This window comes from Rhincodon typus, chromosome 7, assembly GCF_021869965.1.
Source record: "Rhincodon typus isolate 14 chromosome 7, sRhiTyp1.1, whole genome shotgun sequence".
Taxonomy (NCBI): domain Eukaryota; kingdom Metazoa; phylum Chordata; class Chondrichthyes; order Orectolobiformes; family Rhincodontidae; genus Rhincodon; species Rhincodon typus.
Genome location: NC_063338.1, coordinates 47,951,679 through 47,968,302, shown reverse-complemented (window position 1 = coordinate 47,968,302; position 16,624 = coordinate 47,951,679). Strand labels below are relative to the sequence as shown.

Genomic DNA, 16,624 nt, shown 5'->3' with positions numbered 1-16,624 from the left:
AGAGCTACAGGGAATCTAAGGCATAAAGTGGAATTTGAGTTCAGTAAAACTGTTGTACCAGATTGTTAATTACAGATAGTATATTTTAGGGAAGAAAACCGGTGGTCCTCTGGCCTACATGTGACTCCAGACCCACAGCAATGTGATCAACTCTTATCAGTCCTCTGAGATAGCCTAGCAAGCCACTCAGTTTTGTGATAGCTAGAAAATCTCAGAAATGGAATGAAACTGCATGCGTTACCTGACTTTAAGGCACCAGAAATGATGATGGCAAACACAGCCCTACCAACCATGCAAAGTCCTCCTTAATAAAGTTTGCCGACTAGCACTAAAGTTGGAAGAGCTGTTTCTCAGATCAGTCAAGCAACAAGATTAGACATAGTCATACTCACAGAAACATGTAGACAACACTAGCCAGGGCAAACCCACCAGAACTGGTGGTACAGTAATATACATTTTAAAGAGAGTTGACCTGGGAGTCCTCCATGTTGTTTCCAGATCCCTATGAAGTCTCATGGCATCAGGCCAAATATGGGCAGGGAAACCACCTTCTTTTAATTATCACATTCTCACCCTCTTGTGCTGCCTCTCCAAAACAAAAAGCTGCTGAATCTGTACATCTCCATGATGAACAGCACCTGAAGGGCACACTCAGGGTGGCAAATGGCTCAGATTCTACTTCGTGTTGGGGTTTCAGTGTACATGACCAAGAGTGGCTCAGCACCACAATCTGTTGAGCTGATCAAGTCCCGATGGGGATGTTGTGAGGGTAAACAAAAAAAGCAATAACACATTAGACCTATTCCCCACCAATCTGCTTGCTATAGATGCATCTATGCCACTACTGGTAAGAGTGACCACTACACAGTCCTTGTGGAGACGAAATCCTGCCTTCCCATTTAGAATGTCTTCTGTAGCCTTGTGTGGTGCTGTCACTGTGCTAAAAGGATTTGACTTTGAACAGATCTGGCAACTCAAGACTTGAGTAATCATGAGGTGCCGTGGCTATTAGCAGCAGAATTGTATTCCAGAAATCTGCAGTCTCGTGACTGGGCATATCCCCCACTCTACATCAAGCCGGGGATAAACCCTGATTCAATGAAGAAAGTAGGAGAGCATTTCAGCAGTGGCAGCAGACGTGCTTAAAAATGATGTTTCAACCTGGTGAAGTAGTGGAACAGGACGACATGCATGCTAAAATGCATAAGCAGCAAGTGACAAAGCTGATCAATTCCACCATCAATAGATCAGATCTAAACTGTGCAGTCATGAATGGTGGTGGACAATTAACAGCTCACTGGAAAAGGTGGCTTAACAAATATACTCATCCTCCGTAATGGGTAAGTGCAGCAACTAAGTTTAAAATTTAAGTTTGAAGCAACAGCAATAATCTTCAGATATAAATGCCAAGTTGATGATCCATCTCTGCCTCTTGCACCCCACAAATGCTAGTCTTCACTCAATTTTATTCACCACGTCAGAAACAACTGGAGGCACTGGATACCGCAAGGGTCATCAGCCCTGACAGCATTCCGGCAGCAATACTGAAGACGTCTGCTGTAGAACTTGCCACGCATTCAGTCAAGTTATTCCAGTACAGCTACAACATTGGTATCTACCTGACAACATGAAAAATTGCTCAGGTACACCCTATGCATGAAAAGCAGGACAAATCAACCCGATCAATAACTGCAGTCTACTCTCACTCATCAGTAAAGTGATGGAACGTGTCATCAACAGTGCTGTTAAGCAGTACTTGCTTAGCAATAACCTACTCTCTGACTCAGTATGTAGGTTCCACCAGGGCCACTCAGCCCTTGACCTCATTACAGCTTTGATTCAGACATTGACAAAAGAGTTGAATTCCAGAGACAAGGTAAGAATGACTACCCTTGACATCGAGACCACATTTGACCAAGTGCGGCATCAAGGAGCCCCAGCAAAATGAGTCGGTGGAAATCGGGTGGGGAAATCTCTACCTTCCACAGTTATATCTTCTTCAAAGAAAGATGGTCTGGTTATTGGAGGTCTATCATCTCATCTCAGCTCCAGGACATCCCTAAATGAATTCCTTGGGGTAGTGTCCTAGTCCCAACCATCTCTTGCTGCTTCATCAGTGACCTTCCATGATGGAGGGATGTGATTGTACAATGTTCACCATTCATAACACTTCCAATAATGAAACAGTCCATGTCCAAATGTAGCAAGACTTGGACAAATATCTAGATTCAGACTGACAGGTGGCAAGGCACATTTGTGCCTCAAATGCCAGGCAATGAGAGACACTGAGTGGCATAACCATCACTGAACCCCCCCCCCCAGTATCATTATCTTGGGGTTACCATTGACTAGAAATTAAACTGGACTGGCCATATAAATACTGTAGCTGCAAGAGCAGGTCAAAAGCTATGAATCCTGCAGCGAGTAACTCGCCTCCTGATTTTTCTCTCAAAACTGTCCTCCACCTAAAAGGCACAGGCAAACAGTGTGATGGAAAATTCCCTACTTGCCTGGATGAGTGTAGCTCCAATAATGTTCAAGAAGGTTGACACCAACCAGGGCAAGCAGCTTATTAAATTTGCACCACATTCACAATCATTCATTCGCTTCATCACTGATGTTTATTTGTCGTAGTGTGTACCATTAAGGTACATTTCAGAAATTCACCAAGGCAACTTAGACATCATCTTCCAAACCTACAAACAATTCCATCTCTAAGAACAAGAGCAGCAGATACATGGGAACACCATCACCTTCAAGTTCTCCTCTAAGCCCATCTCCATCCTGACTTGGAAATTTGCCGCTTTTCATTTTAGTGTAATTGGGTCAAGACCCTTATACTCCCTCCCCAAACAGCATTTTGGATCCATCTTCAACAGCTGAAGGAGGTAGCTCACCACTACCATATTTTGAAGGGCACCCAAAGATGGACAATAAAGGATAGTCAGCCAGTGATGCTGTGATCCAATGAAAACAAACTGTTGCATCCCTCTTTAATTTCCTTGCAAAGTTGTTTGCTACATTTTTACCTTTTTGTTTTGCGTGGTCTTTCAACCACTAGGCAATGTCATTGCTCCAGTTTTTATTTCATTCTTTAGCTCTAGCCAAATAAATTGTCCTTGTTTCCTGTGGGAAGTCCTATCTGTTTAGACTTGCAATGTTCTCCTTAGCCAACAGAGCTATGGCTCCCTTATTCTTTTTCTTTAATTGACCACCTTTTATCCATGAATACTTTGGGCCAGTTCGGCTTTTTTTAGCCACGTCTTCATTATAACCATGACATTAGATTTCCACATGACATTCTGCGAATGCAACTCACCAATCCTGTTTACCACACTGTGTTTGACAATAACTCAGAGTAAATAGGAAAGTATTAAATCAAAATCCATCTAATAACTTAGAGCCAGTTAGCACCAGAATAGTAAATACTGTCTGTATTGTGTGTACGTTATTGTTTCTGTAAGGTTCACTCCTTGTTCCCATATTCTTGACAAGTTGGTTCAAACACTTTCTGACAGTACTAGCAATTGGTTCCTACTCCATGTAGTTGTAGCCCATCTGACCTGCATAGGGCATAGGTCCCAGCTCCCTCAGAGTTGGCCCCAATGTCCCAGAAATCTAAAGCCCTCCCACCTGCATAATTTTTCCAGGCATACATTTGTTTTATCGTAAATTTCTGTACGTACTTGTATGTACTGGTAGTAATCCAAGTTCCAATTTTTGACATCTTGCTTACTAATTTCCTTGGATACCTAAATTCTGACGCAAGACCACAATTTTCTTTCTGCTTAAGGCATTAATGCTGACTGTTTGGCCCTGAGAGTGCTCTGGCACCAAGGAGACAACATACTATCCCGGATTCATATTTGCTGTTAATGAAACTTTAATGGATGGAAGGAAAGTAGTCAGGATGACAGAGTTCACAGAGGATATGTGCAGGTTAAGTGAGTGGAGCGAAAATGGCAATACATTTTCCCACATTGTACTGTGAGGTCGTGCAATTTGGCCTTGGAAATCGTAGAGCTGAATGTTATTTAAATGAGTAAAGACTGCAGAACGTTGCAGCATAAAGGGATTTCAGGGTTTTCAAGCATGAGTCACAAAAAGCAGGCATTCAAATTCAGCGGTAATAGGGAAGGCAAATGGACTGTTGCCCTTTATTTCAAAGGCAATGGAGTATAAAAACCGGGAGTAAGAGCAAATTATTTCAGATACTGAAATTAGAGAGGCCTTGCCAAAATTATACAACTCACTAGTCAGACCAGACCTGGAATACTGTGAGCAGTCTTTTTTTACCTCCTTATCTAAGGAAAGATATAGTGGCATTGGAATCAGTCCAGAGAAGGTTCACCTAGGTTGATTCTGGGTATGAAACGATTTTCTTAGAAGTTGAGTAGTTTGGGCTCACATTCAGTGGAGTTTAGAAGAATGAGAGAACTTATTAATAAAATTCTTAAGGGACTTAATGAAGTGGATGCAGAGAGGTTGTTTCCCCTTATGGGAGAGTTTAGGATTAGCCGGCATAATCTGAGTAAAAGGTCACCACAGATAAAACAGATGAGGAATTATTTGAGTCGTGAATCTGTGGAATTCTTTACTGCAGAGAGCTGTTGAATCTGGGTTGTTAATTATATTCAAGGCTGAGAGACACTGATCCCTTTAATCAGTAAGGGAATCAAGGGTTATGGGGATAAGACAGAAAGTGGAGTTGTGTTGTCAGATCAGAATTGATCTTGCTGCATGCTGGAGTAGACTTGTTGGACTGAATGGCCTAAATTTGCTCCTACTTTTATGGTCTTGTTTATTTGACCTGGCTGTAAAATGTCCAATATTATTGCTACTCAAGTCGTCTTTGTGTACCTGTGTACAGTTGAATTAGCCGTGGTGTCATGAACTTTGCTGTGCTTTCCTAGAGGAAACATTGTTTTCAACAGCATTCTGAATCAAATGCATTTGAAGTGTGGGATGCATTCAGAGGATCCCTATGCTTACTTTCTTGCTCTGGGTTTATTGTGGCTCCCAACTATTTGAACATAAGAATATATTATTTGATTTGGTTTTGCAATTTGTCACAATTATAACTTGATGCTTTTCTCTTTTCACATATATTTCTCTGGTTCTTCATTGTCCTTTTATTTGGTTATTTTTGCTTTACAACATTTTGTTTTCTCTTTGACCTACTATAAAATTCATAACGGCGATGAATTAGGGCATTCTGTTGCCAAATACCCGGGGTTAAATTAGATAATCTTGGCAACCAAAGTACTGGACTAAAAAGGCTTTTGCACACTCCAAACCCCTCCTTATCTTGCATCATGGTTTTAAAACCACAGATGGAGGAAGTTCTGTTTTGTAAACATTTTGTTAGTGTATCTTCTGTGCCTCCTAACGATGCATGATTTGCAAAATGAAACAGGAGACCGAAAAGCCTCCTGGAAAAAACAGGAAGCATACTTAACTGGGAATTCCTATGTACAGAAGGGTGATAAAATATTGAACATAGAATTTGTATGGTTATGGAGTGTTCCCCTGCTATTTTTTTCTCATTGCTAGTCAAAATCTTGAAGATTTGGCATGAATACAGATTGGCATGAAAAGCCTAAAATTGTGGTGCTGAATTTACAGCTCCACCCTATACAATGCTTTGAACGTATAGTAACCACCACATTCCTCAGTGAGATTGCAGTTAATGAAACTAATTGATATAGTGAGAGACCCCTCGCTTTCAGCACTTTTGTGTCAGCATTAGAAACCTCAAAGTTAAGCATAGTTCAGTGAGCTATAACTAGACTTTTAATTGTGAGAAATTAAGAATAATGAGGGGATGGGGGGGGGGGAGCAACAAATATGGCTGTGAAAATACTATTTTATATCTGTGTAATATTATTAAATAATTCTGTTGTAATAATACCAGATTTCTAAAACATTTTAAGTAATATTTTTGTTTCTATCTTCACCCCTTGTTTATGTCCCAATCTTGATATCTCACTGTAATTTTTTTAAACAAATGAATTGATGTTTAGCCCATTCCACTTCCCAGTTGGGTGTCTGAAAGTTCTCATTATTTGCTTGGACAGTTTAATGACTTTACTGTATTTAATGTTCTTATAACAGATCTATAGATCTCCAACTGGGGCTTTTGTTTAGGTTGGCAACAAATGGTCTTTGCTGATCTGACAACCTTGTAAGTGCTTTTGGCGCATTCACCAAAACTTTTTTGGTCCTTGGTAACTCTTCACCATTGTGTCTGAGGCAAGGGTGAATCTTTTTCCTTTTCTTAACTGCTCTATTGTGGTTTTGTCAGGGGCTGTTTTTTCATTCTCACATTTTTTCAGATGATGCAGTCGCTTAGTAACAATACCCTCGGTGCCTTTTGACATACGGAGCATTTGGATTTGCACAGAAACAGTATTAGAATAATTCATAAACGTGTTGTTGGTCGGCTTGCTGAGCTGGTTCGTTGTTCCGCAGATGTTTCATTACCCTGCTGGGTAACATCATCAGTGCAGCCTCCGATGAAGCGCTGTTGTGTTTTCCGGCCTGGTATTTAAACTCTGGTGTCTGTTGAGTTGGATTACCTCACTTCCGGTTTTCCTTTGCAGTGGAGTATATATAGGGTCTAGCTGTATGTGTTCGTTGATGGCCTTCTTAGTGGAGAACCGGTGGGAAAACTACGCCAAATGACAGAGTGCTACCCGCGAACAACTCTGCTTCCTACACAGATGCCTTAGAAACCAGGTATTACCATGCAGTATGAGATACAAACCTCCTCCTCCTCCTCCTCCTCCTCCCCCTCCTCCCCCCACTCCCACCATCAACAACCCACAAGCTCAGAGGACAGCAGAACGCAATGGCGACAGGATGGTGAACTGGTTCTCCACTAAGAAGGTCAGCAACATTCAAGAAGCTTGACACCATCTAGGACAAAGCAGCCCGCTTGATTGGCACTACACCCACAAGCATTCACTCCCTCTGCCACCGACGCTCAGTAGCAGCAGTGTGTACTATCTACAAGATGCATTGCAGAAATTCACCAAAGATCCTCTGACAGAACCTTCCAAACTCACGACCACTTCCATCGAGAAGGACAAGGGCAACAGTTATGTGGGAACACCACCACCTCCAAGTCCCTTTCCAAGTCACTCACTATCCTGACTTGGAAATATATTGCCGTTCCTTCACTGTTGCTGGGTCAAAATCCTGGAATTCCCTCCCCGATAGCATTGTGGGTCAACCCACAGCAGGCGAAATGCAGCGGTTCAAGAAGGCAGCTCACCACCACCTTAAGGGCAAGTAGGGATGGGCAAGAAATGCTGGCCAGCCAGCGACACCCAGATCCCACAAAACGAATAGAAAAAAAATTTGACAGATTTAAAACACTATTCTGTCCTATGCAGTCCTCTTCTTCACCCCGTTCCACTGCTCTTCCAGCTAACAGCTAACTTCTCTACATCCCAATCTTCTCCATGAAGTTTCTTCCTCATCTCCCCCTACTCTCTCTTTCCCCTCCCCACCACAGTCCATTTCTTCCCCTTTCTCTCTTGACAGACAATGCACAGATCTGGGAGTTAAGTCTGTGACTCCTTACTGTCATAGTTTGCTTGTCTGACTGCTTGTGCTATCTTTTTTAATGACTGTTGGTTCTCCCACTCACTAGTGAATCTCTCACTTCCAAGCACAGGAGAAGCAGTAATTGAAGAAACAGTTCCTTCTTCACAATTTCCTTCCATTCAGCTTATGTCTGGTGTCTTTTCTCTGATCTTCCCTGTGAGTGAATTTTCCTCCTTGAGATTTGAGTATTTTGGGATGGATTCACTAGGTGCCCATCTGTACTTTGTGTTCTGTGGCGCTAATCTGTTTTGCTATTATTTTGTGACTTTTGTTTTATCTCTGCCCAGTATCCTGATCTCTGTCTTTGTTAGTTAACTCTCTTTGCTTTTAACTTACCAATTTTTCTTTTTGCTGACTGCCCTTCTGTTACTCACTGCAGTGAGTATTATTCATGTATACATGCAATCTGTCATTACTGACAGTCAATCACAGATGCATCACAGCTGACTTTAAGTCGTTCTTCACTTATCTGACTTGCAACGGAAGTTGCTAGACAGACATCAGAATTTTGGTTGCATTGATGCTGATGCAACTGAAATGTTTCTGCTCCACTTCATCTGAGATCACCTAAAACACTGGATAAATTTCAGAGCATTCATTTCTATTCTCCACAGCTACCCAGTAAATTTAAACAAAAACTGAACCAAAATTTATTAAATGATTTTGACTGATATGTTTCATGTTCTCGTTGCATTTTTTTTTTAGAAAGCATGTTTGTATTGATCGTAATATGCTGTTTTTAAGCTCTGCTTGTCATTTCAAGGCTTTATCTAGACTCATTTTGATGAGCTTTAGTCATTGCTGCACTACTGTGGATTATTATTATTTATGTAACCACTTTTGTGTTTTTTCACTTCTTTTATTTATGAGTATTCATTAGTAAATTCTTGTTTAGCCACTTGGTGTCTCCATAACTCCTTGCAGTTGCCTTCTAAGATGGCCCCTTTCTGAAAGGAGCTGCATCTCATATGTTTGTCTTCAACATGCTCGTTTGGAAATTTGCTTTCAATTTTGATACCAGCCATGCTTCATTAGACATAAGCTGTGACTGTCAACCTTTGACTTAACTCCTCTGCTCACATTCCAGTCGGTACAAATACCTGAACAGTTCAGTGCCATTCATTATCAAAAATTGCTCATTTGACAAGTGAGTTACTGTGTACTCTATTCTTTGGCCATTGTCGTTTTGATTGTCACAATACACATTTTGTAAACCTGAATGCACTTGCCATGTTTTAGGTGTTTGATTTAGAAGGGATTTTGGCTTAATATGCTACTACTAAGTTTGATTCTGTGGTATTTATAGTGGTGAGAATTGTGGATTAGGATTGAAATAGGATCTCTAACGTGTATGCTGGCAATGAAAGCAATTTTAGACACTTAAGCATTTAGGAATATCTGTTCTGGTTGAGTCAATAATCAGTACTGATTATTTAGGCTAGTGTCAAACTATATTTTGCTTTGTTGCTAACGTGAAAAAGAATAGGTTACTTTTCAAAAATATTTTCTGGAATTGCTATTTTTATTCAGTTATGCATCCTGCAAAACAATTGAACTTCTTGATTTGCCTTCAATCTCCTCAAAGGAGATTGTAGATCAATTCTACTTACTGAAAAATTGAAGGAGCAAACATAAGGACATGCTAATTCTGCCTGCAGATCTGCATGTAAATGCAGACATATTGTATCTGCATCATACAGTTGTACCTCAGGAGGTATTAATGATATTTGTCGTCAAATTGTAAGGGGCCATAAAATTCACTTCTCTTCACTGAATGAATGAGTTTGTTTGTTTCTACAGCAGATTTGAATTTGTAGCTGTGGTATTTAAGGCATTCTTAAATATCAGTTTGTTTTATGAAAATGGCACACTAAACATTTGCATTATGTTTAATCCCGTGCCGGATAGTGTGGTTTCTTACCATTTCAAGTTTGTGAATAGGTTCAGATCATTTTTGCCCTGGCATTCCAGGCTGAAGAGTTTCAAGATGTTAAAAAAAAACACTGGCAGAAGATCCATGTTCTTTGGAAGTCCATTTTAGAAAATGGAAATACTACCAAGACTCTGTTATTTCAGCCTTCCACGTGAACAACATGAAGGCCAGGAAGGAACTTCATGTCCAGTTGTGTGGCTGACCACTCATGACCCAATACCAAAGATCTCAGTATCTCTGTTGATTTACCTACTGGCAACACCTCCACAAGACCAAAGGCAAGGACAAGATAGAAGTGAAAACCCTATCAAAATTGTTGGGTACCACCTGGGGAGCAGAGCCAACATGCTACAACCATTCAAGCTGTCAGGGCTGAAGCCTTTGAATTGATTGTTAACTTTGACATCAATTTATGACTGTCAGCCGTACCACTTGGAAAAAAATGCAAAGTCCATTTATTTTTTATTTTATCAGGTAAAATTACTTGTGGTTTAGTGCCAGCAGTTATAATCCTTTTCCAATTAGTTTTATTTAGTACATTTCCAAATGATTTAGAAAGATCCATGCAAGCTTAATGACATTTGAATCCGCAATAATGGGTGAGTGGGAGCACATAACTAATTTAGTTTGCTGGTAACTGAGGTGGTGTCTGTCAGCTTGACCATCCCGAAGATATCTATATGAAGGCGGTGAGTGAAGACCACTTGATCTGACAAATGTACTATATAAAGAGTCAACGTTTTGAGTATTTTCACCTGAATTTCTCTCCCAAGTAAAATGTTGATCTGTTTCTTCAAAGTACCAAAGCTCCTTTTCCTAACCCCAGTTCAAAAGGGAAGCAGGGTTAATGTCCATATAAGCCGCTATCTCTCTTCAGTTAATACTAATCTAGTTCCTTTTCGTGATGTAATTGGCTTGTTAGTTTCAGGGAATTTTGCCCAATATCAAGCTTAAGGGTTGAGCTATGATTTATTTTCAAATCTTTAACTTACGAGGTGTTATTAGAGGTGAAGCTGAATACTGTGCCAAATTTAGAGTATCCAAAGTACATCTTTGCTAGATTTGTATAGTGCCTTTCTCTGATTGAACTGAACTATTAGCAGAAAGCACCTAGATATGCCTTTAAATCTATTAAGCTGAACATTTGAACCAGTGAAGTGAGCAGCATGGGGAAGAACTAACATGCAGCATTTTAGCTCAAAAGTAACAATGTACTAGACAGATGCAGCAGTTATACCAAGAGATACATTTTTAACAACATTTTAAAGCATTGTTATGACTGCTTTGTATGGAACAGCCTTAAAAATGTTGATTTCAGTGCCAATACTATATTCTTGAACTCAGTATTTTAAGGAGAACTCTGTTTATCTAAATATATACCTTTCACTTCAGCAAGTTGAAGCCTCGACCTGAGGCAAAGACATACCACAGATAAATGGCAGACAGTTTTGTACAATAATAGAGTTTGTTATTGGGCATTATACCAATTAGAGTACTCTAACTGAAATTCTGCATTGTATCTGTTATTTGACTGGTGCTCTTATTCCACAGAAATAGTTTTTGCATCAGTTCGCGCGTGTGTGTGTGTGTCTCCCTCTTGCTCTCCCTCTCGTTCTCGCTCTCGCTCCCTCTCCCTCCAATTGTTCTGCAGGACCATGTTCCTTTGGTACAATTCATGAGATTTGAGTGAGCCTGCATCATTGCTTTCTGATGTTCTGAAAATGTTGAACTTGCCGTACACCTTGTTTGCTGGCATATTTTATTAATCTGCAGTTCCCATTCCCAGAGCAAGCTGGAATGACAGAGATTTTACTAATCTTTTTCTTCTATCGTTTGAACACATTAATTGGCTCCTGTTGCTTTGTTAAATTTGAAAATAGCTTTTTTTCAAGGTGACTAGGCATGTTTAATGCTCCAGTTTAATGCTACATCATGGAAGTAACAAAAGATTTTCACCAATGTATCTGCACTTTTGTTTTATGCCCTGACCTGCACTGTGGGAGAAATTAGAAATAAAAATCTCCTGGTCTTGAAACCTGGAAGATGTACAAAAAGTTCATTTACTCATGACTGGAGAGTTATTATTTTTTAATCAGGGGACCTCAAAAGAAGGAACGAACCTTTTTGTTTTAAAACAAAATGTGGGAAAGAATTTAAACTTAATTGCATTTTGAGGGAAATATATTCAATTGATTCTCCTTTTTAATCTATATTTCAAGTTACTGACACAATTAGAAAAATTAAAATTTAAGACAAATCAAACTTTTGTGCCACTTGTCAATCCCTGGGTGTTTAACAGTGGGGGAAGAGAAGTTGCAAAATGATAACAGGCTAATAAGGACATTAAATAGCAAATGAGAATTTTCTTTGAAGGATACACTTGAAATGTATGAATTCATGTTAAACCTGTGCAGAATCATTGTAGTTAGAGAATAGAAGTATGTAATATTTTTCATGTTGCAATGATTTATAAAGGCATGGAAGAATGTCTGAAAAAAAACTTTCTGGTATAATCCCAGAAGTGAAAGGTTACGATTGTTGGAAAGATTACTTCAAAATTGGGATCTTTCCTGTAAAGAGAAATGAGGTGACCTGCTGTAAGCTTTAAATTGAAGAAGTTCAAGCAAACCAGATATAACACTTGGGGCTAAAAGCATTAACACTATCTTCAATAAATCTGAAAGGAAGCACAGGAAAACCTCCTTTACCCATAAAGTGGTTATAATGTAAAACTCTATACAATGAGTATCAGATGAAGCAAATTATATAGTTGCATTTAAGTGAAAGCACATTAAAGAGTAGCAAATAAAAGGACGTGTTGATTAGGCTGAACAAAGTATTATTAGGAAAGACTGGTATGAAACATTAACACTAGCATGGGTCAGTGGGCCACATGGTTAGTTTATGCTGTTCATTTTACGTAAATCTGTATAATTCTTCGTATGTAACCATGGCTTCACGCTAATCAATTTTGATTTATCTAATGTACAACTTTTTCATAGCTGGTAAGTTACTCGTTTTCCAATGTATGATCAATTTTCTGCTGTACCTGCTGAATCAACATTTCACTGTCCATAAAAATCTCACCTCATGGCTTTGTTTACCAGCCTCTGGTCAACTCTACCAAGTGGGCCTCAAGTGTTCGTCAGTATCCAGTGCTCTGAGCTCTCAAAGGAAAAGATTAAGTTGAGTAAATCAGAAAAGAACTTGTATAGTTTGAGAAAAGCAGGCAGAAGAAAGAAGAACATTGGGTCAGGACGGAAAGTCAGATTTGGAGAATGGGGGCAGAGATAAAGCTTGGTATAGAAAGAGATGAAGAAATTGAAAGGCAAAACAAATTGAAATAGCACATCCATGCGACTGAAAAAAACTTGAATTTGACCAATGCTACTGGAAGTTTGAAGTTAATTTAATCTTAGTTGTGAACACCTACTTCCATCAGAAGGTCCCTGCTAATTATTATTAATGAGTTGCAATCATGTTGATTGTACATCCACGGCAAAGGCATTGTATTCTGCCCTTGTCACTGGATTCTTCGCAATTGTTCCTTGGGAACCTGTTCAGATTTAAAATCTGAAAAAAACGATGACCTTAAATAAAAAGTGAGAGATAATCAAGTACACCGAGGTTATATTCCATAGTTTTACAGTCGCATTATATGGAAGTGTCTCAAACGTTCTTTTCACAGAAGTCTCCACTTTATTTGCTGTTACTTACTTGCTTTTAACAAAAATTTTACACGTGGATATAATTTATGGAGATTTTTATTTTAGCCTGGAGGGTGGTGGGCATCTGGAATTCTCTGCCTGTAAAGGTGGTAGAGGCAGGAATCTCAACATTTAAAGTAGTGTTCAGATAAAGACTGGAAATACCATAACACACGAGACTTCGAGCCAAGTGCTGTGAAATAGAATTAGAATAAGTAATCAAAACAGAAATTGCTGAAGGAACTCAGCAGGTCTGACAGCATCAGTTGTGACAGAAACAGTTAACCTGTCAAGTCCATTGATGAGCAGATAGGTGGAGGTGGAACGCAGAAAGAGGAAAAATATGTAGGCATACTGATGGCTTGTTGATAGTAAACAAGGAAAGAAGAGAAGATAGCTTTTTTTCAAGGTGACTAGGAGCTCAGAAGGTGAAAATGCGTTGGCTGTGTTGAAAGCAATTCTTGTCATGTCAGGACCAAAGATGCAGTGTCGTTTATAGACATGAAAGGCGGTGTTCATGCTTTAAAATTGTTGAACTTGATGTTGAGGCCTGAAGGGTTGTAAGGGCCCTTAACAGAACATGAAGTGTTGTTCCTACAACTTGCATTTAGCCTCACTGGAGCACTGCAACAGGTCCAAGATACATGTTGGCCAGGAAACATGATACTGTGTTGAAGTGGCAGGTAACTGGAAGATTGGGGCCATTTTTACAGACATAATATAGGTGTTCCATGAAGCATTCCCCCAGTCTATGCTTTGTCTCCCCATATATATGAATTGACCCACAGCAATGTGGTTGACTCTCAATTGGCCTCTGAAGTGGCCTAGCAAGCCGTTCAGTTGTACCAATCACTACAAAGTCTGAAAGAAATGAAACCGGACACATCACCAGGCATTGAACTGGACACCAGAAAAGACAATGACAGAAATAGCCCTGTCAACCCTGCTCAGTCCTCCCTACTAACGTCTGGGAGCTACTGCCAAAATTGGTAGAGCTGTCTCAGTCTAGTAAAGCAACAGCCTGACAAAGTCATACTTGTGGAATCATACCTTACGGACAATGTCCCAGACATGAGCATCACCGTGCCTGGATATTGCCTGTCTCATGGGCAGGACAGATCCAGCAGAGGTGGTAGCACAGTGGTATAGAGTTGGGAGAGAGTTGCTCTGGGAGTTGTCAACATTGATTCTGGACCCCATGAATTTGCATGGCTTCAGGTTAAACATGGGTAAGGAAACTGCCTGTGTATCACCATGTACCGTCTTCCCTCAGCTGATGAATATACACTCCTCCATGTTGAGCAACACTTTGAGGAAGCACCTAGGATGTCCAGGGTGCAAAATGTATTCTGAGAAGGAGATTTCAATGTCCAACACCAAGAGCGGTTCAGTAGCAGTACTACAGATCGAGCTGTTTGGGGCGTAAAGGACATAGCTGCAAGACTGGGCCTGCGGCAGGTGGTGAGGGAAAAACATACTTGACCTCATCCTTACCAATCTACCAGCTACAGATGCATCTGTCCACGAGAGTATTGGTAATAGCGACCACTGCACAGTCCTTGTGGAGACAAAGTCTTGCCTTGACATTAAGAATAACCTCCATCATATTGTGTGGCACTATCACCATGCTAAATGGGACAGACTTTGAACAGATCTAGCAACTCAAGACTGGGCATCCATGAGGCGCTGTGGGCCATCCACAGCAGCAGAATTGTATTCCAACACAATCTATAACCTAATGGCCGGACATATCCCCCACTCAACCATTGCCATCAAGCCAGGGAAACAACCCTGGTTCAATGAAGAGTGCAGGAGGGCATGCCAGGGCCAGGAGCAGCACCAGGCATACCTGAAGATGGTGTCAACCTGGTGAAGCCACCAAACAGGACTATTTGCATGCTAAACAGCATGCACAGCAACTGATAGGCAGGGCTAAGCGATCCCACAACCAACAGATCAGATCCAAGCATCGCAATCCTGCCACAATCAGTCGTGAATGGTGGTGGATAATTAAACAACTCACTGGAGGAGGCGGCTCCACAAATATCCCCATCCTCATTGATGGAAGAGCCCAGCACATCAGTGCAAAAGATAAGGCTGAAGCAGTCGCAGCAATCTTCAGTCAGAAGTGCCGAGTGGATGATCCATCTCAGCCTCCTCCAGCGGTTCCCAGCATTACAGAAACTAGTCTTCAACCAATTCAATCCACTCCATGTGATATCAAGAAATGGTTGGAGATATTGCAAAGACTATGGGCCCTGACAACATTCCAGCAATAGCACTGAAGACTTGTGCTCCAGAACCTGCTACTCCCCTAGCCAAGCTGTTCCAGTACAGTTACAACATTGGCATCTACCTGACAATGTGGAAACTTGCCCAAGTATGTCATAAAAGAAGGACGAATCCAATCTGGCCAATTACGGCCCCATTAGTCTACACTCGATCATCAGTAAAGTGATGGAAGGTGTCATCAACAGTGCTATCAAACAGGCCCTGCTCCAGCAATAACTTGCTCAGTGACTGTCAGTTTGGGTTCAGCCAGGGCCACTCTGCTCCTGACCTCATTATATCCTTGGTGCAAACATGGACAAAAGATCTGAATTCTAGAGGTGAGAGTGACAGCTCTTGACATCGAGGCTGCATTCAACTGAGTGTGGCATCTAGGAGCCCTAGCAAAACTGGAATCAATGGGTATCAGGGGGCAAACTCTCCAGTGATTGGAGTCATACCTGATACATAGGAAGATGGTTGTGGTTGTTGGAGGTAAATCATCTCAGCTCCAGGACATCTCTGCATGAGTTCCTTAGGGTAGTGTCCTAGGCCCAACAGTCTTCATCTGATTCATTAATGACCATCCGTCCATCGTAAGGTCAAAAGTTGGGACGTTTGCCAATGGTTGCACAACATTCAGCATCATTTGCCACTGCTCAGACACTGAAGCGGTCCACGTTCAAATGCAGCAAGATCTGGACAATATCCAGGCTTGGGCAGACATGTAGCAAGTAGCGTTCGCACCACACAAATGCCAAGCTATGACCATCACCAATAAGAGACAATCTAACCACTGTCCCTTGACATTCAATGATGTTGCCATCACTAAAACCCCCACTATCAACATCCTGGGGGTTATCATTGATCAGAAACTCAACGGGACTTACCACATAAACACAGTCGCTTCATGAGCAGGTCAGAGGCTCGGAATACGGAGGCGAGTAACTCCCCTTCTGACTCCCTGAAGCCTGTCCACTATCTACAAGGCACTAGACAGGAGTGTGATGGAATACTCCTCACTTGCCTGGATGGGTGCAGCCCCAACAACACTCAAGAAGTTTGACACCATCCAGGACAAAGCAGCCCATTTGATTGGTACTAC

The 16,624-nt window shown here is 40.9% G+C and overlaps 1 protein-coding gene across 3 annotated transcripts in view; it reads left to right on the top strand.

Annotated features, from left to right (window-relative positions):
* The window catches only part of tlk1a (tousled-like kinase 1a), a 133,352-nt gene that overhangs the window by 32,500 nt on the left and 84,228 nt on the right, over positions 1-16,624 (top strand). The gene's annotated exons all lie outside the window — the stretch shown is intronic.